Below are 18,645 nucleotides of genomic sequence, written 5' to 3' on the forward strand. Positions count from 1 at the left end.
TAAGTTGAGTGTTTATCAATCTATTCCAATTTCTTGATGTATGTTACCTTTATTGACGTTCTTCCATCGTGGTCAGGTCCTCGGTAGTATAGTGGTGAGTATCCCCGCCTGTCACGCGGGAGACCGGGGTTCGATTCCCCGCCGGGGAGGTGGCATTATTTTTGTCCATTAAGTTGAGTGTTTATCAATCTTTTCCAATTTCTTGATGTATGTTACCTTTATTGACGGTCTTCCATCGTGGTCAGGTCCTCGGTAGTATAGTGGTGAGTATCCCCGCCTGTCACGCGGGAGACCGGGGTTCGATTCCCCGCCGGGGAGGTGGCATTATTTTTGCCCATTAAGTTGAGTGTTTATCAATCTTTTCCAATTTCTTGATGTATGTTACCTTTATTGACGGTCTTCCATCGTGGTCAGGTCCTCGGTAGTATAGTGGTGAGTATCCCCGCCTGTCACGCGGGAGACCGGGGTTCGATTCCCCGCCGGGGAGGTGGCATTATTTTTTGTCCATTTAGTAAAGTGTTTTATCGATCTTTTCCGATTCTTGGGTGTATGTTATCTTTATTGACGGTCCTCCTTCGTGGTCAGGTCATCGGTAGTATAGTGGTGAGTATCCCAGCATGTCACGCAGGAGACCGGTGTTCGATACCCCGCCGGGGAGTGCGCATTATTTTTGTCCATTAAGTTGAGTGTTTATCAATCTTTTCCAATTTCTTGATGTATGTTACCTTTATTGACGGTCTTCCATCGTGGTCAGGTCCTCGGTAGTATAGTGGTGAGTATCCCCGCCTGTCACGCGGGAGACCGGGGTTCGATTCCCCGCCGGGGAGGTGGCATTATTTTTTGTCCATTTAGTAAAGTTTTTTATCGATCTTTTCCGATTCTTGGGTGTATGTTATCTTTATTGACGGTCCTCCTTCGTGGTCAGGTCCTCGGTAGTTAAGTGGTGAGTATCCCCGCCTGTCACGCGGGAGACCGGGGTTCGATTCCCCGCCGGGGAGTGCGCATTATGTTTGTCCATTAAGTTGAGTGCTTATCAATCTTTTCCAATTTCTTGATGTATGTTACCTTTATTGACGGACTTCCATCGTGGTCAGGTCCTCGATAGTATAGTGGTGAGTATCCCCGCCTGTCACGCGGGAGACCGGGGTTCGATTCCCCGCCGGGGAGGTGGCATTATGTTTTGTCCATTTAGTAAAGTGTTTTATCGATCTTTTCCGATTCTTGGGTGTATGTTATCTTTATTGACGGTCCTCCTTCGTGGTCAGGTCCTCGGTAGTATAGTGGTGAGTATCCCCGCCTGTCACGCGGGAGACCGGGGTTCGATTCCCCGCCGGTGAGGTGGCATTATTTTTGTCCATTTAGTAAAGTGTTTTATCGATCTTTTCCGATTCTTGGGTGTATGTTATCTTTATTGACGGTCCTCCTTCGTGGTCAGGTCCTCGGTAGTTAAGTGGTGAGTATCCCCGCCTGTCACGCGGGAGACCGGGGTTCGATTCCCCGCCGGGGAGGTGGCATTATTTTTTGTCCATTTAGTAAAGTGTTTTATCGATCTTTTCCGATTCTTGGGTGTATGTTATCTTTATTGACGGTCCTCCTTCGTGGTCAGGTCATCGGTAGTATAGTGGTGAGTATCCCCGCATGTCACGCAGGAGACCGGTGTTCAATACCCCGCCGGGGAGTGCGCATTATTTTTGTCCATTAAGTTGAGTGTTTATCAATCTTTTCCAATTTCTTGATGTATGTTACCTTTATTGACGGTCTTCCATCGTGGTCAGGTCCTCGGTAGTATAGTGGTGAGTATCCCCGCCTGTCACGCGGGAGACCGGGGTTCGATTCCCCGCCGGGGAGGTGGAATTATTTTTTGTCCATTTAGTAAAGTGTTTTATCGATCTTTTCCGATTCTTGGGTGTATGTTATCTTTATTGACGGTCCTCCTTCGTGGTCAGGTCCTCGGTAGTATAGTGGTGAGTATCCCCGCCTGTCACGCGGGAGACCGGGGTTCGATTCCCCGCCGGGGAGGTGGAATTATTTTTTGTCCATTTAGTAAAGTGTTTTATCGATCTTTTCCGATTCTTGGGTGTATGTTATCTTTATTGACGGTCCTCCTTCGTGGTCAGGTCCTCGGTAGTATAGTGGTGAGTATCCCCGCCTGTCACGCGGGAGACCGGGGTTCGATTCCCCGCCGGGGAGGTGGCATTATGTTTTGTCCATTTAGTAAAGTGTTTTATCGATCTTTTCCGATTCTTGGGTGTATGTTATCTTTATTGACGGTCCTCCTTCGTGGTCAGGTCCTCGGTAGTATAGTGGTGAGTATCCCCGCCTGTCACGCGGGAGACCGGGGTTCGATTCCCCGCCGGTGAGGTGGCATTATTTTTGTCCATTTAGTAAAGTGTTTTATCGATCTTTTCCGATTCTTGGGTGTATGGTATCTTTATTGTTTGTCTTCTATCGTGGTCAGGTCCTCGGTAGTATAGTGGTGAGTATCCCCGCATGTCACGCAGGAGACCGGTGTTCGATTCCCCGCCAGGGAGTGCGCTTTATTTTTGTCCATTAAGTTGAGTGTTTATCAATCTATTCCAATTTCTTGATGTATGTTACCTTTATTGACGTTCTTCCATCGTGGTCAGGTCCTCGGTAGTATAGTGGTGAGTATCCCCGCCTGTCACGCGGGAGACCGGGGTTCGATTCCCCGCCGGGGAGGTGGCATTATTTTTGTCCATTAAGTTGAGTGTTTATCAATCTTTTCCAATTTCTTGATGTATGTTACCTTTATTGACGGTCTTCCATCGTGGTCAGGTCCTCGGTAGTATAGTGGTGAGTATCCCCGCCTGTCACGCGGGAGACCGGGGTTCGATTCCCCGCCGGGGAGGTGGCATTATTTTTTGTCCATTTAGTAAAGTGTTTTATCGATCTTTTCCGATTCTTGGGTGTATGTTATCTTTATTGACGGTCCTCCTTCGTGGTCAGGTCATCGGTAGTATAGTGGTGAGTATCCCAGCATGTCACGCAGGAGACCGGTGTTCGATACCCCGCCGGGGAGTGCGCATTATTTTTGTCCATTAAGTTGAGTGTTTATCAATCTTTTCCAATTTCTTGATGTATGTTACCTTTATTGACGGTCTTCCATCGTGGTCAGGTCCTCGGTAGTATAGTGGTGAGTATCCCCGCCTGTCACGCGGGAGACCGGGGTTCGATTCCCCGCCGGGGAGGTGGCATTATTTTTTGTCCATTTAGTAAAGTTTTTTATCGATCTTTTCCGATTCTTGGGTGTATGTTATCTTTATTGACGGTCCTCCTTCGTGGTCAGGTCCTCGGTAGTTAAGTGGTGAGTATCCCCGCCTGTCACGCGGGAGACCGGGGTTCGATTCCCCGCCGGGGAGTGCGCATTATGTTTGTCCATTAAGTTGAGTGCTTATCAATCTTTTCCAATTTCTTGATGTATGTTACCTTTATTGACGGATTTCCATCGTGGTCAGGTCCTCGATAGTATAGTGGTGAGTATCCCCGCCTGTCACGCGGGAGACCGGGGTTCGATTCCCCGCCGGGGAGGTGGCATTATGTTTTGTCCATTTAGTAAAGTGTTTTATCGATCTTTTCCGATTCTTGGGTGTATGTTATCTTTATTGACGGTCCTCCTTCGTGGTCAGGTCCTCGGTAGTATAGTGGTGAGTATCCCCGCCTGTCACGCGGGAGACCGGGGTTCGATTCCCCGCCGGTGAGGTGGCATTATTTTTGTCCATTTAGTAAAGTGTTTTATCGATCTTTTCCGATTCTTGGGTGTATGTTATCTTTATTGACGGTCCTCCTTCGTGGTCAGGTCCTCGGTAGTTAAGTGGTGAGTATCCCCGCCTGTCACGCGGGAGACCGGGGTTCGATTCCCCGCCGGGGAGGTGGAATTATTTTTTGTCCATTTAGTAAAGTGTTTTATCGATCTTTTCCGATTCTTGGGTGTATGTTATCTTTATTGACGGTCCTCCTTCGTGGTCAGGTCCTCGGTAGTTAAGTGGTGAGTATCCCCGCCTGTCACGCGGGAGACCGGGGTTCGATTCCCCGCCGGGGAGTGCGCATTATGTTTGTCCATTAAGTTGGGTGTTTATCAATCTTTTCCAATTTCTTGATGTATGTTACCTTTATTGACGGACTTCCATCGTGGTCAGGTCCTCGGTAGTATAGTGGTGAGTATCCCCGCCTGTCACGCGGGAGACCGGGGTTCGATTCCCCGCCGGGGAGGTGGCATTATGTTTTGTCCATTTAGTAAAGTGTTTTATCGATCTTTTCCGATTCTTGGGTGTATGTTATCTTTATTGACGGTCCTCCTTCGTGGTCAGGTCCTCGGTAGTATAGTGGTGAGTATCCCCGCCTGTCACGCGGGAGACCGGGGTTCAATTCCCCGCCGGTGAGGTGGCATTATTTTTGTTCATTTAGTAAAGTGTTTTATCGATCTTTTCCGATTCTTGGGTGTATGGTATCTTTATTGTTTGTCTTCTATCGTGGTCAGGTCCTCGGTAGTATAGTGGTGAGTATCCCCGCATGTCACGCAGGAGACCGGTGTTCGATTCCCCGCCGGGGAGTGCGCTTTATTTTTGTCCATTAAGTTGAGTGTTTATCAATCTATTCCAATTTCTTGATGTATGTTACCTTTATTGACGGTCTTCCATCGTGGCCAGGTCCTCGGTAGTATAGTGGTGAGTATCCCCGCCTGTCACGCGGGAGACCGAGGTTCGATTCCCCGCCGGGGAGGTGGCATTATTTTTTGTCCATTTAGTAAAGTGTTTTATCGATCTTTTCCGATTCTTGGGTGTATGTTATCTTTATTGACGGTCCTCCTTCGTGGTCAGGTCCTCGGTAGTATAGTGGTGAGTATCCCCGCCTGTCACGCGGGAGACCGGGGTTCGATTCCCCGCCGGGGAGTGCGCATTATTTTTCGTCCATTGAGTAAGTGTTTTATCGATCTTTTCCGATTCTTGGATGTATGTTATCTTTATTGTTTGTCTTCTATCGTGTTCAGGTCCTCGGTAGTATAGTGGTGAGTATCTCCGACAGTCACGCGGGAGACCGGGCTTCGATTCCCCGCCGGTGAGTGCGCATTAATTTTTGTTTAATTAGTTGAGTGTTTTATTGGTCGTTTCGGATTCTTGTATGTATGTTATCTTTATTGACGGTCCTCCTTCGTGGTCAGGTCCTCGGTAGTATAGTGGTGAGTATCCCCGCCTGTCACGCGGGAAACCGGGGTTCGATTCCCCGCCGGGGAGTGCGCATTATTTTTCGTCCATTGAGTAAGTGTTTTATCGATCTTTTCCGATTCTTGGATGTATGTTACCTTTATTGACGGTCTTCCATCGTGGTCAAGTCATCGGTAGTATAGTTGTGAGTATCCCCGCATGTCACGCGGGAGACCGGGGTTCGATTCTCCGTCGGGGAGTGCGCATTAATTTTTGTTTAATTAGTTGAGTGTTTTATTGGTCGTTTCGGATTCTTGGATGTATGTTATCTTTATTGACGGTCTTCTATCGTGGTCAGGTCCTCGGTAGTATAGTGGTGAGTATCCCCGCCTGTCACGCGGGAGACCGGGGTTCGATTCCCCGCCTGGGAGGCGGCAATATTTTTGTCCATTTAGTAAAGTGTTTTATCGGTCTTTTTCGATTCTTGGGTGTATGTTACCTTTATTGACGGTCTTCCATCGTGGTCAGGTCCTCGGTAGTATAGTGGTGAGTATCCCCGCCTGTCACGCGGGAGACCGGGGTTCGATTCCCCGCCGGGGAGTGCGCATTATGTTTGTCCATTAAGTTGAGTATTTATCAATCTTTTCCAATTTCTTGATGTATGTTACCTTTATTGACGGACTTCCATGGTGGTCAAGTCCTCGGTAGTATAGTGGTGAGTATCCCCGCCTGTCACGCGGGAGACCGGTGTTCGATTACCCGCCGGGGAGGTGGCATTATTTTTTGTCCATTGAGTTGAGTGTTTTATCGATCTTTTCCGATTCTTGGATGTATGTTATCTTTATTTACTGTCCTCCTTCGTGGTCAGGTCCTCGGTAGTATAGTGGTGAGTATTCCCGCCTGTCACACGGGTGACCAGGGTTCGATTCCCCGCCGGGGAGTGCGCATTATTTTTTATCCCATTGAGTTAAGTGCTTTATCGATCTTTTCCGATTCTTAGATGTATGTTATCTTTATTGACGGTCCTCCTTCGTGGTTAGGTCCTTGGTAGTATAGTGGTTAGTATCCCCGCCTGTCACGAAGGAGACCGGGGTTTTAATTCCCCGCCGGGGAGTGCGCATTATTTTTGTCCATTTAGTTGAGTGTTTATCAAACTTTTCCAATTTCTTGATGTATGTTACCTTTATTGACGGTCTTCCATCGTGGTCAGGTCCGCGGTAGTATTGTTGTGAGTATCCCCGCCTGTCACGCAGGAGACCGAGGTTCGATTCCCCGCCGGGGAGTGCGCATTATTTTTCGTCCATTCAGTTAGTGTTTTATCGATCTTTTCCGATTCTTGGATGTATGTTATCTTTATTGACGGTCTTCTATCGTGGTCAGGTCCTCGGTAGTATAGTGGTGAGTATCCCCGCCTTTCACGCGGGAGACCGGGGTTCGATTCCCCGCCTGGGAGGCGGCAATATTTTTGTCCATTTAGTAAAGTGTTTTATCGATCTTTTCCGATTCTTGGGTGTATGTTATCTTTATTGACGGTCCTCCTTCGTGGTCAGGTCCTCGGTAGTATAGTGGTGAGTATCCCCGCCTGTCACGCGGGAGACCGGGGTTCGATTCCCCGCCGGGGAGGTGGCATTATTTTTGTCCATTTAGTGAAGTGTTTTATCGATCTTTTCCGATTCTTGGGTGTATGTTATCTTTATTGACGGTCCTCCTTCGTGGTCAGGTCCTCGGTAGTATAGTGGTGAGTATCCCCGCCTGTCACGCGGGAGACCGGGGTTCGATTCCCCGCCGGGGAGTGCGCATTATTTTTCGTCCATTGAGTAAGTGTTTTATCGATCTTTTCCGATTCTTGGATGTATGTTATCTTTATTGACGGTCTTCCATCGTGGTCAGGTCCTCGGTAGTATAGTGGTTAGTATCCCCGCCTGTCACGCGGGAAAACCGGTGTTTGATTCCCCGCCGGGGAGTGCTCATTATTTTTGTCAATTAAGTTGAGTGTTTATCAATCTTTTCCAATTTCTTGATGTATGTTACCTTTATTGACGGACTTCCATCGTGGTCAGGTCCTAGGTAGTATAGTGGTGAGTATCCCCGCCTGTCACGCGGGAGACCGGGGTTCGATTCCCCGCCGAGGAGTGCGCATTATTTTTCGTCCATTGAGTAAGTGTTTTATCGATCTTTTCCGATTCTTGGATGTATGTTATCTTTATTGACGGTCTTCCATCGTGGTCAGGTCCTCGGTAGTATAGTGGTTAGTATCCCCGCCTGTCACGCGGGAAAACCGGTGTTTGATTCCCCGCCGGGGAGTGCTCATTATTTTTGTCAATTAAGTTGAGTATTTATCAATCTTTTCCAATTTCTTGATGTATGTTACCTTTATTGACGGACTTCCATCTTGGCCAGGTCCTCGGTAGTATAGTGGTGAGTATCCCCGCCTGTCACGCGGGACACCGGGGTTCGATTCCCCGCCGGGGAGGTGGCATTATTTTTTGTCCATTTAGTATAGTGTTTTATCGATCTTTTCCGATTCTTGGGTGTATGTTATCTTTATTGACGGTGCTCCTTCATGGTCAGGTCCTCGGTAGTATAGTGGTGAGTATCCCCGCCTGTCACGCGGGAGACCGGGGATCGATTCCCCGCCGGGGAGTGCGCATTATTTTTCGTCCATTGAGTAAGTGTTTTATCGATCTTTTCCGATTCTTGGATGTATGTTATCTTTATTGACGGTCTTCCATCGTGGTCAGGTCCTCGGTAGTATAGTGGTGAGTATTCCCGCATGTCACGCGGGAGACCGGTGTTTGATTCCCCGCCGGGGAGTGCGCATTATTTTTGTCAATTAAGTTGAGTGTTTATCAATCTTTTCCAATTTCTTGATGTATGTTACCTTTATTGACGGACTTCCATCGTGGTCAGGTCCTAGGTAGTATAGTGGTGAGTATCCCCGCCTGTCACGCGGGAGACCGGGGATCGATTCCCCGCCGGGGAGTGCGCATTATTTTTCGTCCATTGAGTAAGTGTTTTATCGATCTTTTCCGATTCTTGATGTATGTTACCTTTTTTGACGGTCTTCCATCGTGGTCAGGTCCTCGGTAGTATAGTGGTGAGTATCCCCGCATTTCACGCAGGAGACCGGGGTTCGATTCCCCGCCGGGGAGGTGGCATAATTTTTGTCCATTTAGTAAAGTGTTTTATCGATCTTTTCCGATTCTTGGGTGTATGTTATCTTTATTGACGGTCCTCCTTCGTGGTCAGGTCCTCGGTAGTATAGTGGTGAGTATCCCCGCCTGTCACGCGGGAGACCGGGGTTTGATTCCCCGCCGGGGAGTGCGCAGTATTTTTCGTCCATTGAGGAAGTGTTTTATCGATCTTTTCCGATTCTTGGATGTATGTTATCTTTATTGTTTGTCTTCTATCGTGGTCAGGTCCTCGGTAGTATAGTGGTGAGTATCCCCGCATCTCACGCAGGAGACCGGGGTTCGATTCCTCGCCGGGGAGTGCGCATTATTTTTGTCCATTAAGTTGAGTGTTTATCAATCTTTTCCAATTTCTTGAGGTATGTTACCTTTATTGACGGACTTCCATCGTGGTCAGGTCCTCGGTAGTATAGTGGTGAGTATCCCCGCCTGTCACGCGGGAGACCGGGGATCGATTCCCCGCCGGGGAGTGCGCATTATTTTTCGTCCATTGAGTAAGTGTTTTATCGATCTTTTCCGATTCTTGATGTATGTTACCTTTATTGACGGTCTTCCATCGTGGTCAGGTCCTCGGTAGTATAGTGGTGAGTATCCCCGCATCTCACGCAGGAGACCGGGGTTCGATTCCTCGCCGGGGAGGTGGCATTATTTTTGTCCATTTAGTAAAGTGTTTTATCGATCTTTTCCGATTCTTGGGTGTATGTTATCTTTATTGACGGTCCTCCTTCGTGGTCAGGTCCTCGGTAGTATAGTGGTGAGTATCCCCGCCTGTCACGCGGGAGACCGGGGTTCGATTCCCCGCCGGGGAGTGCGCATTATTTTTCGTCCATTGAGTAAGTGTTTTATCGATCTTTTCCGATTCTTGGATGTATGTTATCTTTATTGTTTGTCTTCTATCGTGGTCAGGTCCTCGGTAGTATAGTGGTGAGTATCCCCGCATCTCACGCAGGAGACCGGGGTTCGATTCCTCGCCGGGGAGTGCGCATTATTTTTGTCCATTCAGTTGAGTGTTTATCAATCTTTTCCAATTTCTTGATGTATGTTACCTTTATTGACGGTCTTCCATCGTGGTCAGGTCCTCGGTAGTATAGTGGTGAGTATCCCCGCCTGTCACGCGGGAGACCGGGGTTCGATTACCCGCCGGGGAGGTGGCATTATTTTTTGTCCATTGAGTTGAGTGTTTTATCGATCTTTTCCGATTCTTGGATGTATGTTATCTTTATTGACTGTCCTCCTTCGTGGTCAGGTCCTCGGTAGTATAGTGGTGAGTATTCCCGCCTGTCACACGGGTGACCAGGGTTCGATTCCCCGCCGGGGAGTGCGCATTATTTTTTATCCCATTGAGTTAAGTGCTTTATCGATCTTTTCCGATTCTTAGATGTATGTTATCTTTATTGACGGTCCTCCTTCGTGGTTAGGTCCTTGGTAGTATAGTGGTTAGTATCCCCGCCTGTCACGAAGGAGACCGGGGTTTTAATTCCCCGCCGGGGAGTGCGCATTATTTTTCGTCCATTGAGTAAGTGTTTTATCGATCTTTTCCGATTCTTGGATGTATGTTATCTTTATTGACGGTCTTCCATCGTGGTCAGGTCCTCGGTAGTATAGTGGTGAGTATCCCCGCCTGTCACGCGGGAGACCGGTGTTCGATTCCCCGCCGGGGAGTGCGCATTATTTTTGTCCATTTAGTTGAGTGTTTATCAAACTTTTCCAATTTCTTGATGTATGTTACCTTTATTGACGGTCTTCCATCGTGGTCAGGTCCTCGGTAGTATAGTGGTGAGTATCCCCGCATGTCACGCAGGAGACCGGTGTTCGATTCCCCGCCGGGGAGTGCGCATTATTTTTGTCCATTTAGTTGAGTGTTTATCAAACTTTTCCAATTTCTTGATGTATGTTACCTTTATTGACGGTCTTCCATCGTGGTCAGGTCCGCGGTAGTATTGTTGTGAGTATCCCCGCCTGTCACGCAGGAGACCGAGGTTCGATTCCCCGCCGGGGAGTGCGCATTATTTTTCGTCCATTCAGTTACTGTTTTATCGATCTTTTCCGATTCTTGGATGTATGTTATCTTTATTGACGGTGTTCTATCGTGGTCAGGTCCTCGGTAGTATAGTTTTGAGTATCCCCGCATGTCACGCAGGAGACCGGTGTTTGATTCCCCGCCGGGGAGTGCGCATTATTTTTGTCCATTAAGTTGAGTATTTATCAATCTTTTCCAATTTCTTGATGTATGTTACCTTTATTGACGGTCTTCCATCGTGGTCAGGTCCTCGGTAGTATAGTGGTGAGTATCCCCGCCTGTCACGCGGGAGACCGGGGTTCGATTCCCCGCCGGGGAGGTGGAATTATTTTTTGTCCATTTAGTAAAGTGTTTTATCGATATTTTCCGATTCTTGGGTGTATGTTATCTTTATTGACGGTCCTCCTTCGTTGTCAGGTCATCGGTAGTATAGTGGTGAGTATCCCCGCATGTCACGCAGGAGACCGGTGTTCGATACCCCGCCGAGGAGTGCGCATTATTTTTGTCCATTAAGTTGAGTGTTTATCAATCTTTTCCAATTTCTTGATGTATGTTACCTTTATTGACGGTCTTCCATCGTGGTCAGGTCCTCGGTAGTATAGTGGTGAGTATCCCCGCCTGTCACGCGGGAGACCGGGGTTCGATTCCCCGCCGGGGAGGTGGCATTATTTTTTGTCCATTTAGTAAAGTGTTTTATCGATCTTTTCCGATTCTTGGGTGTATGTTATCTTTATTGACGGTCCTCCTTCGTGGTCAGGTCATCGGTAGTATAGTGGTGAGTATCCCCGCATGTCACGCAGGAGACCGGTGTTCGATACCCCGCCGGGGAGTGCGCATTATTTTTGTCCATTAAGTTGAGTGTTTATCAATCTTTTCCAATTTCTTGATGTATGTTACCTTTATTGACGGTCTTCCATCGTGGTCAGGTCCTCGGTAGTATAGTGGTGAGTATCCCCGCCTGTCACGCGGGAGACCGGGGTTCGATTCCCCGCCGGGGAGGTGGCATTATTTTTTGTCCATTTAGTAAAGTGTTTTATCGATCTTTTCCGATTCTTGGGTGTATGTTATCTTTATTGACGGTCCTCCTTCGTGGTCAGGTCCTCGGTAGTATAGTGGTGAGTATCCCCGCATGTCACGCGGGAGACCGGTGTTCGATTCCCCGCCGGGGAGTGCGCATTATTTTTGTCCATTTAGTTGAGTGTTTATCAAACTTTTCCAATTTCTTGATGTATGTTACCTTTATTGACGGTCTTCCATCGTGGTCAGGTCCGCGGTAGTATTGTTGTGAGTATCCCCGCCTGTCACGCAGGAGACCGAGGTTCGATTCCCCGCCGGGGAGTGCGCATTATTTTTCGTCCATTCAGTTAGTGTTTTATCGATCTTTTCCGATTCTTGGATGTATGTTATCTTTATTGACGGTCTTCTATCGTGGTCAGGTCCTCGGTAGTATAGTTTTGAGTATCCCCGCATGTCACGCAGGAGACCGGTGTTCGATACCCCGCCGAGGAGTGCGCATTATTTTTGTCCATTAAGTTGAGTGTTTATCAATCTTTTCCAATTTCTTGATGTATGTTACCTTTATTGACGGTCTTCCATCGTGGTCAGGTCCTCGGTAGTATAGTGGTGAGTATCCCCGCCTGTCACGCGGGAGACCGGGGTTCGATTCCCCGCCGGGGAGGTGGCATTATTTTTTGTCCATTTAGTAAAGTGTTTTATCGATCTTTTCCGATTCTTGGGTGTATGTTATCTTTATTGACGGTCCTCCTTCGTGGTCAGGTCATCGGTAGTATAGTTGTGAGTATCCCCGCATGTCACGCAGGAGACCGGTGTTCGATACCCCGCCGGGGAGTGCGCATTATTTTTGTCCATTAAGTTGAGTGTTTATCAATCTTTTCCAATTTCTTGATGTATGTTACCTTTATTGACGGTCTTCCATCGTGGTCAGGTCCTCGGTAGTATAGTGGTGAGTATCCCCGCCTGTCACGCGGGAGACAGGGGTTCGATTCCCCGCCGGGGAGGTGGAATTATTTTTTGTCCATTTAGTAAAGTGTTTTATCGATCTTTTCCGATTCTTGGGTGTATGTTATCTTTATTGACGGTCCTCCTTCGTGGTCAGGTCCTCGGTAGTCAAGTGGTGAGTATCCCCGCCTGTCACGCAGGAGACCGGTGTTCGATACCCCGCCGAGGAGTGCGCATTATTTTTGTCCATTAAGTTGAGTGTTTATCAATCTTTTCCAATTTCTTGATGTATGTTACCTTTATTGACGGTCTTCCATCGTGGTCAGGTCCTCGGTAGTATAGTGGTGAGTATCCCCGCCTGTCACGCGGGAGACCGGGGTTCGATTCCCCACCGGGGAGGTGGCATTATTTTTTGTCCATTTAGTAAAGTGTTTTATCGATCTTTTCCGATTCTTGGGTGTATGTTATCTTTATTGACGGTCCTCCTTCGTGGTCAGGTCATCGGTAGTATAGTTGTGAGTATCCCCGCATGTCACGCAGGAGACCGGTGTTCGATACCCCGCCGGGGAGTGCGCATTATTTTTGTCCATTAAGTTGAGTGTTTATCAATCTTTTCCAATTTCTTGATGTATGTTACCTTTATTGACGGTCTTCCATCGTGGTCAGGTCCTCGGTAGTATAGTGGTGAGTATCCCCGCCTGTCACGCGGGAGACAGGGGTTCGATTCCCCGCCGGGGAGGTGGAATTATTTTTTGTCCATTTAGTAAAGTGTTTTATCGATCTTTTCCGATTCTTGGGTGTATGTTATCTTTATTGACGGTCCTCCTTCGTGGTCAGGTCCTCGGTAGTTAAGTGGTGAGTATCCCCGCCTGTCACGCGGGAGACCGGGGTTCGATTCCCCGCCGGGGAGTGCGCATTATGTTTGTCCATTAAGTTGGGTGTTTATCAATCTTTTCCAATTTCTTGATGCATGTTACCTTTATTGACGGACTTCCATCGTGGTCAGGTCCTCGGTAGTATAGTGGTGAGTATCCCCGCCTGTCACGCGGGAGACCGGGGTTCGATTCCCCGCCGTGGAGGTGGCATTATGTTTTGTCCATTTAGTAAAGTGTTTTATCGATCTTTTCCGATTCTTGGGTGTATGTTATCTTTATTGACGGTCCTCCTTCGTGGTCAGGTCCTCGGTAGTATAGTGGTGAGTATCCCCGCCTGTCACGCGGGAGACCGGGGTTCGATTCCCCGCCGGTGAGGTGGCATTATTTTTGTCCATTTAGTAAAGTGTTTTATCGATCTTTTCCGATTCTTGGGTGTATGGTATCTTTATTGTTTGTCTTCTATCGTGGTAAGGTCCTCGGTAGTATAGTGGTGAGTATCCCCGCATGTCACGCAGGAGACCGGTGTTCGATTCCCCGCCGGGGAGTGCGCTTTATTTTTGTCCATTAAGTTGAGTGTTTATCAATCTATTCCAATTTCTTGATGTATGTTACCTTTATTGACGGTCTTCCATCGTGGTCAGGTCCTCGGTAGTATAGTGGTGAGTATCCCCGCCTGTCACGCGGGAGACCGGGGTTCGATTCCCCGCTGGGGAGGTGGCATTATTTTTGTCCATTAAGTTGAGTGTTTATCAATCTTTTCCAATTTCTTGATGTATGTTACCTTTATTGACGGTCTTCCATCGTGGTCAGGTCCTCGGTAGTATAGTGGTGAGTATCCCCGCCTGTCACGCGGGAGACCGGGGTTCGATTCCCCGCCGGGGAGGTGGCATTATTTTTTGTCCATTTAGTAAAGTGTTTTATCGATCTTTTCCGATTCTTGGGTGTATGTTATCTTTATTGACGGTCCTCCTTCGTGGTCAGGTCATCGGTAGTATAGTTGTGAGTATCCCCGCATGTCACGCAGGAGACCGGTGTTCGATACCCCGCCGGGGAGTGCGCATTATTTTTGTCCATTAAGTTGAGTGTTTATCAATCTTTTCCAATTTCTTGATGTATGTTACCTTTATTGACGGTCTTCCATCGTGGTCAGGTCCTCGGTAGTATAGTGGTGAGTATCCCCGCCTGTCACGCGGGAGACAGGGGTTCGATTCCCCGCCGGGGAGGTGGAATTATTTTTTGTCCATTTAATAAAGTGTTTTATCGATCTTTTCCGATTCTTGGGTGTATGTTATCTTTATTGACGGTCCTCCTTCGTGGTCAGGTCCTCGGTAGTTAAGTGGTGAGTATCCCCGCCTGTCACGCGGGAGACCGGGGTTCGATTCCCCGCCGGGGAGTGCGCATTATGTTTGTCCATTAAGTTGGGTGTTTATCAATCTTTTCCAATTTCTTGATGTATGTTACCTTTATTGACGGACTTCCATCGTGGTCAGGTCCTCGGTAGTATAGTGGTGAGTATCCCCGCCTGTCACGCGGGAGACCGGGGTTCGATTCCCCGCCGGGGAGGTGGCATTATGTTTTGTCCATTTAGTAAAGTGTTTTATCGATCTTTTCCGATTCTTGGGTGTATGTTATCTTTATTGACGGTCCTCCTTCGTGGTCAGGTCCTCGGTAGTATAGTGGTGAGTATCCCCGCCTGTCACGCGGGAGACCGGGGTTCGATTCCCCGCCGGTGAGGTGGCATTATTTTTGTCCATTTAGTAAAGTGTTTTATCGATCTTTTCCGATTCTTGGGTGTATGGTATCTTTATTGTTTGTCTTCTATCGTGGTAAGGTCCTCGGTAGTATAGTGGTGAGTATCCCCGCCTGTCACGCGGGAGACCGGGGTTCGATTCCCCGCCGGTGAGGTGGCATTATTTTTGTCCATTTAGTAAAGTGTTTTATCGATCTTTTCCGATTCTTGGGTGTATGGTATCTTTATTGTTTGTCTTCTATCGTGGTAAGGTCCTCGGTAGTATAGTGGTGAGTATCCCCGCATGTCACGCAGGAGACCGGTGTTCGATTCCCCGCCGGGGAGTGCGCTTTATTTTTGTCCATTAAGTTGAGTGTTTATCAATCTATTCCAATTTCTTGATGTATGTTACCTTTATTGACGGTCTTCCATCGTGGTCAGGTCCTCGGTAGTATAGTGGTGAGTATCCCCGCCTGTCACGCGGGAGACCGGGGTTCGATTCCCCGCTGGGGAGGTGGCATTATTTTTGTCCATTAAGTTGAGTGTTTATCAATCTTTTCCAATTTCTTGATGTATGTTACCTTTATTGACGGTCTTCCATCGTGGTCAGGTCCTCGGTAGTATAGTGGTGAGTATCCCCGCCTGTCACGCGGGAGACCGGGGTTCGATTCCCCGCCGGGGAGGTGGCATTATTTTTTGTCCATTTAGTAAAGTGTTTTATCGATCTTTTCCGATTCTTGGGTGTATGTTATCTTTATTGACGGTCCTCCTTCGTGGTCAGGTCATCGGTAGTATAGTGGTGAGTATCCCCGCATGTCACGCAGGAGACCGGTGTTCGATACCCCGCCGGGGAGTGCGCATTATTTTTGTCCATTAAGTTGAGTGTTTATCAATCTTTTCCAATTTCTTGATGTATGTTACCTTTATTGACGGTCTTCCATCGTGGTCAGGTCCTCGGTAGTATAGTGGTGAGTATCCCCGCCTGTCACGCGGGAGACAGGGGTTCGATTCCCCGCCGGGGAGGTGGCATTATTTTTTGTCCATTTAGTAAAGTGTTTTATCGATCTTTTCCGATTCTTGGGTGTATGTTATCTTTATTGACGGTCCTCCTTCGTGGTCAGGTCCTCGGTAGTTAAGTGGTGAGTATCCCCGCCTGTCACGCAGGAGACCGGTGTTCGATACCCCGCCGAGGAGTGCGCATTATTTTTGTCCATTAAGTTGAGTGTTTATCAATCTTTTCCAATTTCTTGATGTATGTTACCTTTATTGACGGTCTTCCATCGTGGTCAGGTCCTCGGTAGTATAGTGGTGAGTATCCCCGCCTGTCACGCGGGAGACCGGGGTTCGATTCCCCGCCGGGGAGGTGGCATTATTTTTTGTCCATTTAGTAAAGTGTTTTATCGATCTTTTCCGATTCTTGGGTGTATGTTATCTTTATTGACGGTTCTCCTTCGTGGTCAGGTCATCGGTAGTATAGTTGTGAGTATCCCCGCATGTCACGCAGGAGACTGGTGTTCGATACCCCGCCGGGGAGTGCGCATTATTTTTGTCCATTAAGTTGAGTGTTTATCAATCTTTTCCAATTTCTTGATGTATGTTACCTTTATTGACGGTCTTCCATCGTGGTCAGGTCCTCGGTAGTATAGTGGTGAGTATCCCCGCCTGTCACGCGGGAGACAGGGGTTCGATTCCCCGCCGGGGAGGTGGAATTATTTTTTGTCCATTTAGTAAAGTGTTTTATCGATCTTTTCCGATTCTTGGGTGTATGTTATCTTTATTGACGGTCCTCCTTCGTGGTCAGGTCCTCGGTAGTTAAGTGGTGAGTATCCCCGCCTGTCACGCGGGAGACCGGGGTTCGATTCCCCGCCGGGGAGTGCGCATTATGTTTGTCCATTAAGTTGGGTGTTTATCAATCTTTTCCAATTTCTTGATGTATGTTACCTTTATTGACGGACTTCCATCGTGGTCAGGTCCTCGGTAGTATAGTGGTGAGTATCCCCGCCTGTCACGCGGGAGACCGGGGTTCGATTCCCCGCCGGGGAGGTGGCATTATGTTTTGTCCATTTAGTAAAGTGTTTTATCGATCTTTTCCGATTCTTGGGTGTATGTTATCTTTATTGACGGTCCTCCTTCGTGGTCAGGTCCTCGGTAGTATAGTGGTGAGTATCCCCGCCTGTCACGCGGGAGACCGGGGTTCGATTCCCCGCCGGTGAGGTGGCATTATTTTTGTCCATTTAGTAAAGTGTTTTATCGATCTTTTCCGATTCTTTGGTGTATGGTATCTTTATTGTTTGTCTTCTATCGTGGTAAGGTCCTCGGTAGTATAGTGGTGAGTATCCCCGCATGTCACGCAGGAGACCGGTGTTCGATTCCCCGCCGGGGAGTGCGCTTTATTTTTGTCCATTAAGTTGAGTGTTTATCAATCTATTCCAATTTCTTGATGTATGTTACCTTTATTGACGGTCTTCCATCGTGGTCAGGTCCTCGGTAGTATAGTGGTGAGTATCCCCGCCTGTCACGCGGGAGACCGGGGTTCGATTCCCCGCTGGGGAGGTGGCATTATTTTTGTCCATTAAGTTGAGTGTTTATCAATCTTTTCCAATTTCTTGATGTATGTTACCTTTATTGACGGTCTTCCATCGTGGTCAGGTCCTCGGTAGTATAGTGGTGAGTATCCCCGCCTGTCACGCGGGAGACCGGGGTTCGATTCCCCGCCGGGGAGGTGGCATTATTTTTTGTCCATTTAGTAAAGTGTTTTATCGATCTTTTCCGATTCTTGGGTGTATGTTATCTTTATTGACGGTCCTCCTTCGTGGTCAGGTCATCGGTAGTATAGTGGTGAGTATCCCCGCATGTCACGCAGGAGACCGGTGTTCGATACCCCGCCGAGGAGTGCGCATTATTTTTGTCCATTAAGTTGAGTGTTTATCAATCTTTTCCAATTTCTTGATGTATGTTACCTTTATTGACGGTCTTCCATCGTGGTCAGGTCCTCGGTAGTATAGTGGTGAGTATCCCCGCCTGTCACGCGGGAGACCGAGGTTCGATTCCCCGCCGGGGAGGTGGCATTATTTTTTGTCCATTTAGTAAAGTTTTTTATCGATCTTTTCCGATTCTTGGGTGTATGTTATCTTTATTGACGGTCCTCCTTCGTGGTCAGGTCCTCGGTAGTTAAGTGGTGAGTATCCCCGCCTGTCACGCAGGAGACCGGTGTTCGATACCCCGCCGGGGAGTGCGCATTATTTTTGTCCATTAAGTTGAGTGTTTATCAATCTTTTCCAATTTCTTGATGTATGTTACCTTTATTGACGGTCTTCCATCGTGGTCAGGTCCTCGGTAGTATAGTGGTGAGTATCCCCGCCTGTCACGCGGGAGACCGGGGTTCGATTCCCCGCCGGGAGGTGGCATTATTTTTTGTCCATTTAGTAAAGTGTTTTATCGATCTTTTCCGATTCTTGGGTGTATGTTATCTTTATTGACGGTCCTCCTTCGTGGTCAGGTCATCGGTAGTATAGTGGTGAGTATCCCCGCATGTCACGCAGGAGACCGGTGTTCGATACCCCGCCGGGGAGTGCGCATTATTTTTGTCCATTAAGTTGAGTGTTTATCAATCTTTTCCAATTTCTTGATGTATGTTACCTTTATTGACGGTCTTCCATCGTGGTCAGGTCCTCGGTAGTATAGTGGTGAGTATCCCCGCCTGTCACGC

General features: G+C 48.0%; 62 non-coding genes across 62 annotated transcripts in view; all 62 read left to right on the forward strand.

Annotated features, from left to right (window-relative positions):
* Nucleotides 1–77: 77 nt before the first annotated feature.
* On the forward strand, nucleotides 78–149 carry Trnad-guc. The gene has a single exon. It is a non-coding gene; the product is annotated as a tRNA-Asp (tRNA).
* Nucleotides 150–246: 97 nt separating this feature from the next.
* Trnad-guc lies at nucleotides 247–318 on the forward strand. The gene has a single exon. It is a non-coding gene; the product is annotated as a tRNA-Asp (tRNA).
* Nucleotides 319–415: 97 nt separating this feature from the next.
* On the forward strand, nucleotides 416–487 carry Trnad-guc. Its single transcript has one exon. It is a non-coding gene; the product is annotated as a tRNA-Asp (tRNA).
* A 268-nt stretch (nucleotides 488–755) lies between these two features.
* Trnad-guc lies at nucleotides 756–827 on the forward strand. The gene has a single exon. It is a non-coding gene; the product is annotated as a tRNA-Asp (tRNA).
* Nucleotides 828–1,095: 268 nt separating this feature from the next.
* Nucleotides 1,096–1,167, forward strand: Trnad-guc. The gene has a single exon. It is a non-coding gene; the product is annotated as a tRNA-Asp (tRNA).
* A 99-nt stretch (nucleotides 1,168–1,266) lies between these two features.
* Nucleotides 1,267–1,338, forward strand: Trnad-guc. The gene has a single exon. It is a non-coding gene; the product is annotated as a tRNA-Asp (tRNA).
* Nucleotides 1,339–1,776: 438 nt separating this feature from the next.
* On the forward strand, nucleotides 1,777–1,848 carry Trnad-guc. The gene has a single exon. It is a non-coding gene; the product is annotated as a tRNA-Asp (tRNA).
* A 99-nt stretch (nucleotides 1,849–1,947) lies between these two features.
* Trnad-guc lies at nucleotides 1,948–2,019 on the forward strand. Its single transcript has one exon. It is a non-coding gene; the product is annotated as a tRNA-Asp (tRNA).
* A 99-nt stretch (nucleotides 2,020–2,118) lies between these two features.
* Nucleotides 2,119–2,190, forward strand: Trnad-guc. Its single transcript has one exon. It is a non-coding gene; the product is annotated as a tRNA-Asp (tRNA).
* Nucleotides 2,191–2,289: 99 nt separating this feature from the next.
* Nucleotides 2,290–2,361, forward strand: Trnad-guc. The gene has a single exon. It is a non-coding gene; the product is annotated as a tRNA-Asp (tRNA).
* Nucleotides 2,362–2,628: 267 nt separating this feature from the next.
* Nucleotides 2,629–2,700, forward strand: Trnad-guc. Its single transcript has one exon. It is a non-coding gene; the product is annotated as a tRNA-Asp (tRNA).
* Nucleotides 2,701–2,797: 97 nt separating this feature from the next.
* Trnad-guc lies at nucleotides 2,798–2,869 on the forward strand. Its single transcript has one exon. It is a non-coding gene; the product is annotated as a tRNA-Asp (tRNA).
* A 268-nt stretch (nucleotides 2,870–3,137) lies between these two features.
* Nucleotides 3,138–3,209, forward strand: Trnad-guc. Its single transcript has one exon. It is a non-coding gene; the product is annotated as a tRNA-Asp (tRNA).
* Nucleotides 3,210–3,477: 268 nt separating this feature from the next.
* Trnad-guc lies at nucleotides 3,478–3,549 on the forward strand. The gene has a single exon. It is a non-coding gene; the product is annotated as a tRNA-Asp (tRNA).
* A 99-nt stretch (nucleotides 3,550–3,648) lies between these two features.
* On the forward strand, nucleotides 3,649–3,720 carry Trnad-guc. Its single transcript has one exon. It is a non-coding gene; the product is annotated as a tRNA-Asp (tRNA).
* A 438-nt stretch (nucleotides 3,721–4,158) lies between these two features.
* Nucleotides 4,159–4,230, forward strand: Trnad-guc. Its single transcript has one exon. It is a non-coding gene; the product is annotated as a tRNA-Asp (tRNA).
* A 99-nt stretch (nucleotides 4,231–4,329) lies between these two features.
* Nucleotides 4,330–4,401, forward strand: Trnad-guc. The gene has a single exon. It is a non-coding gene; the product is annotated as a tRNA-Asp (tRNA).
* Nucleotides 4,402–4,668: 267 nt separating this feature from the next.
* On the forward strand, nucleotides 4,669–4,740 carry Trnad-guc. Its single transcript has one exon. It is a non-coding gene; the product is annotated as a tRNA-Asp (tRNA).
* Nucleotides 4,741–4,839: 99 nt separating this feature from the next.
* On the forward strand, nucleotides 4,840–4,911 carry Trnad-guc. The gene has a single exon. It is a non-coding gene; the product is annotated as a tRNA-Asp (tRNA).
* Nucleotides 4,912–5,180: 269 nt separating this feature from the next.
* Trnad-guc lies at nucleotides 5,181–5,252 on the forward strand. The gene has a single exon. It is a non-coding gene; the product is annotated as a tRNA-Asp (tRNA).
* Nucleotides 5,253–5,521: 269 nt separating this feature from the next.
* Nucleotides 5,522–5,593, forward strand: Trnad-guc. The gene has a single exon. It is a non-coding gene; the product is annotated as a tRNA-Asp (tRNA).
* Nucleotides 5,594–5,691: 98 nt separating this feature from the next.
* Nucleotides 5,692–5,763, forward strand: Trnad-guc. The gene has a single exon. It is a non-coding gene; the product is annotated as a tRNA-Asp (tRNA).
* Nucleotides 5,764–6,031: 268 nt separating this feature from the next.
* Trnad-guc lies at nucleotides 6,032–6,103 on the forward strand. The gene has a single exon. It is a non-coding gene; the product is annotated as a tRNA-Asp (tRNA).
* A 440-nt stretch (nucleotides 6,104–6,543) lies between these two features.
* On the forward strand, nucleotides 6,544–6,615 carry Trnae-uuc. Its single transcript has one exon. It is a non-coding gene; the product is annotated as a tRNA-Glu (tRNA).
* Nucleotides 6,616–6,713: 98 nt separating this feature from the next.
* Nucleotides 6,714–6,785, forward strand: Trnad-guc. The gene has a single exon. It is a non-coding gene; the product is annotated as a tRNA-Asp (tRNA).
* A 98-nt stretch (nucleotides 6,786–6,883) lies between these two features.
* On the forward strand, nucleotides 6,884–6,955 carry Trnad-guc. Its single transcript has one exon. It is a non-coding gene; the product is annotated as a tRNA-Asp (tRNA).
* Nucleotides 6,956–7,223: 268 nt separating this feature from the next.
* On the forward strand, nucleotides 7,224–7,295 carry Trnad-guc. The gene has a single exon. It is a non-coding gene; the product is annotated as a tRNA-Asp (tRNA).
* A 268-nt stretch (nucleotides 7,296–7,563) lies between these two features.
* On the forward strand, nucleotides 7,564–7,635 carry Trnad-guc. Its single transcript has one exon. It is a non-coding gene; the product is annotated as a tRNA-Asp (tRNA).
* Nucleotides 7,636–7,734: 99 nt separating this feature from the next.
* On the forward strand, nucleotides 7,735–7,806 carry Trnad-guc. The gene has a single exon. It is a non-coding gene; the product is annotated as a tRNA-Asp (tRNA).
* A 606-nt stretch (nucleotides 7,807–8,412) lies between these two features.
* Nucleotides 8,413–8,484, forward strand: Trnad-guc. Its single transcript has one exon. It is a non-coding gene; the product is annotated as a tRNA-Asp (tRNA).
* A 267-nt stretch (nucleotides 8,485–8,751) lies between these two features.
* Trnad-guc lies at nucleotides 8,752–8,823 on the forward strand. The gene has a single exon. It is a non-coding gene; the product is annotated as a tRNA-Asp (tRNA).
* Nucleotides 8,824–9,090: 267 nt separating this feature from the next.
* Trnad-guc lies at nucleotides 9,091–9,162 on the forward strand. Its single transcript has one exon. It is a non-coding gene; the product is annotated as a tRNA-Asp (tRNA).
* Nucleotides 9,163–9,429: 267 nt separating this feature from the next.
* On the forward strand, nucleotides 9,430–9,501 carry Trnad-guc. The gene has a single exon. It is a non-coding gene; the product is annotated as a tRNA-Asp (tRNA).
* A 99-nt stretch (nucleotides 9,502–9,600) lies between these two features.
* Trnad-guc lies at nucleotides 9,601–9,672 on the forward strand. The gene has a single exon. It is a non-coding gene; the product is annotated as a tRNA-Asp (tRNA).
* A 271-nt stretch (nucleotides 9,673–9,943) lies between these two features.
* Trnad-guc lies at nucleotides 9,944–10,015 on the forward strand. Its single transcript has one exon. It is a non-coding gene; the product is annotated as a tRNA-Asp (tRNA).
* A 605-nt stretch (nucleotides 10,016–10,620) lies between these two features.
* Trnad-guc lies at nucleotides 10,621–10,692 on the forward strand. The gene has a single exon. It is a non-coding gene; the product is annotated as a tRNA-Asp (tRNA).
* Nucleotides 10,693–10,960: 268 nt separating this feature from the next.
* Nucleotides 10,961–11,032, forward strand: Trnad-guc. The gene has a single exon. It is a non-coding gene; the product is annotated as a tRNA-Asp (tRNA).
* A 268-nt stretch (nucleotides 11,033–11,300) lies between these two features.
* Trnad-guc lies at nucleotides 11,301–11,372 on the forward strand. The gene has a single exon. It is a non-coding gene; the product is annotated as a tRNA-Asp (tRNA).
* Nucleotides 11,373–11,979: 607 nt separating this feature from the next.
* On the forward strand, nucleotides 11,980–12,051 carry Trnad-guc. The gene has a single exon. It is a non-coding gene; the product is annotated as a tRNA-Asp (tRNA).
* A 268-nt stretch (nucleotides 12,052–12,319) lies between these two features.
* Trnad-guc lies at nucleotides 12,320–12,391 on the forward strand. Its single transcript has one exon. It is a non-coding gene; the product is annotated as a tRNA-Asp (tRNA).
* Nucleotides 12,392–12,659: 268 nt separating this feature from the next.
* Nucleotides 12,660–12,731, forward strand: Trnad-guc. The gene has a single exon. It is a non-coding gene; the product is annotated as a tRNA-Asp (tRNA).
* Nucleotides 12,732–12,999: 268 nt separating this feature from the next.
* Trnad-guc lies at nucleotides 13,000–13,071 on the forward strand. Its single transcript has one exon. It is a non-coding gene; the product is annotated as a tRNA-Asp (tRNA).
* Nucleotides 13,072–13,339: 268 nt separating this feature from the next.
* Nucleotides 13,340–13,411, forward strand: Trnad-guc. The gene has a single exon. It is a non-coding gene; the product is annotated as a tRNA-Asp (tRNA).
* A 99-nt stretch (nucleotides 13,412–13,510) lies between these two features.
* Trnad-guc lies at nucleotides 13,511–13,582 on the forward strand. The gene has a single exon. It is a non-coding gene; the product is annotated as a tRNA-Asp (tRNA).
* A 267-nt stretch (nucleotides 13,583–13,849) lies between these two features.
* Trnad-guc lies at nucleotides 13,850–13,921 on the forward strand. The gene has a single exon. It is a non-coding gene; the product is annotated as a tRNA-Asp (tRNA).
* A 97-nt stretch (nucleotides 13,922–14,018) lies between these two features.
* On the forward strand, nucleotides 14,019–14,090 carry Trnad-guc. The gene has a single exon. It is a non-coding gene; the product is annotated as a tRNA-Asp (tRNA).
* A 268-nt stretch (nucleotides 14,091–14,358) lies between these two features.
* Trnad-guc lies at nucleotides 14,359–14,430 on the forward strand. The gene has a single exon. It is a non-coding gene; the product is annotated as a tRNA-Asp (tRNA).
* Nucleotides 14,431–14,698: 268 nt separating this feature from the next.
* Nucleotides 14,699–14,770, forward strand: Trnad-guc. The gene has a single exon. It is a non-coding gene; the product is annotated as a tRNA-Asp (tRNA).
* A 99-nt stretch (nucleotides 14,771–14,869) lies between these two features.
* Trnad-guc lies at nucleotides 14,870–14,941 on the forward strand. Its single transcript has one exon. It is a non-coding gene; the product is annotated as a tRNA-Asp (tRNA).
* Nucleotides 14,942–15,039: 98 nt separating this feature from the next.
* Nucleotides 15,040–15,111, forward strand: Trnad-guc. The gene has a single exon. It is a non-coding gene; the product is annotated as a tRNA-Asp (tRNA).
* Nucleotides 15,112–15,378: 267 nt separating this feature from the next.
* Nucleotides 15,379–15,450, forward strand: Trnad-guc. Its single transcript has one exon. It is a non-coding gene; the product is annotated as a tRNA-Asp (tRNA).
* Nucleotides 15,451–15,547: 97 nt separating this feature from the next.
* Nucleotides 15,548–15,619, forward strand: Trnad-guc. Its single transcript has one exon. It is a non-coding gene; the product is annotated as a tRNA-Asp (tRNA).
* A 268-nt stretch (nucleotides 15,620–15,887) lies between these two features.
* On the forward strand, nucleotides 15,888–15,959 carry Trnad-guc. Its single transcript has one exon. It is a non-coding gene; the product is annotated as a tRNA-Asp (tRNA).
* Nucleotides 15,960–16,227: 268 nt separating this feature from the next.
* Trnad-guc lies at nucleotides 16,228–16,299 on the forward strand. Its single transcript has one exon. It is a non-coding gene; the product is annotated as a tRNA-Asp (tRNA).
* Nucleotides 16,300–16,567: 268 nt separating this feature from the next.
* Trnad-guc lies at nucleotides 16,568–16,639 on the forward strand. The gene has a single exon. It is a non-coding gene; the product is annotated as a tRNA-Asp (tRNA).
* A 268-nt stretch (nucleotides 16,640–16,907) lies between these two features.
* On the forward strand, nucleotides 16,908–16,979 carry Trnad-guc. The gene has a single exon. It is a non-coding gene; the product is annotated as a tRNA-Asp (tRNA).
* Nucleotides 16,980–17,078: 99 nt separating this feature from the next.
* Nucleotides 17,079–17,150, forward strand: Trnad-guc. Its single transcript has one exon. It is a non-coding gene; the product is annotated as a tRNA-Asp (tRNA).
* Nucleotides 17,151–17,417: 267 nt separating this feature from the next.
* Nucleotides 17,418–17,489, forward strand: Trnad-guc. Its single transcript has one exon. It is a non-coding gene; the product is annotated as a tRNA-Asp (tRNA).
* A 97-nt stretch (nucleotides 17,490–17,586) lies between these two features.
* On the forward strand, nucleotides 17,587–17,658 carry Trnad-guc. The gene has a single exon. It is a non-coding gene; the product is annotated as a tRNA-Asp (tRNA).
* Nucleotides 17,659–17,926: 268 nt separating this feature from the next.
* Trnad-guc lies at nucleotides 17,927–17,998 on the forward strand. The gene has a single exon. It is a non-coding gene; the product is annotated as a tRNA-Asp (tRNA).
* Nucleotides 17,999–18,266: 268 nt separating this feature from the next.
* Nucleotides 18,267–18,338, forward strand: Trnad-guc. The gene has a single exon. It is a non-coding gene; the product is annotated as a tRNA-Asp (tRNA).
* A 267-nt stretch (nucleotides 18,339–18,605) lies between these two features.
* Trnad-guc overlaps nucleotides 18,606–18,645 on the forward strand; it is a 72-nt gene continuing 32 nt past the window's right edge. The window contains exon 1 of the tRNA in view: nucleotides 18,606–18,645. This exon is cut by the window's right edge and continues 32 nt beyond it. This is a non-coding gene — a tRNA (tRNA-Asp).

Source organism: Nematostella vectensis, chromosome 1 (genome assembly GCF_932526225.1).
Source record: "Nematostella vectensis chromosome 1, jaNemVect1.1, whole genome shotgun sequence".
Classification (NCBI taxonomy): domain Eukaryota; kingdom Metazoa; phylum Cnidaria; class Anthozoa; order Actiniaria; family Edwardsiidae; genus Nematostella; species Nematostella vectensis.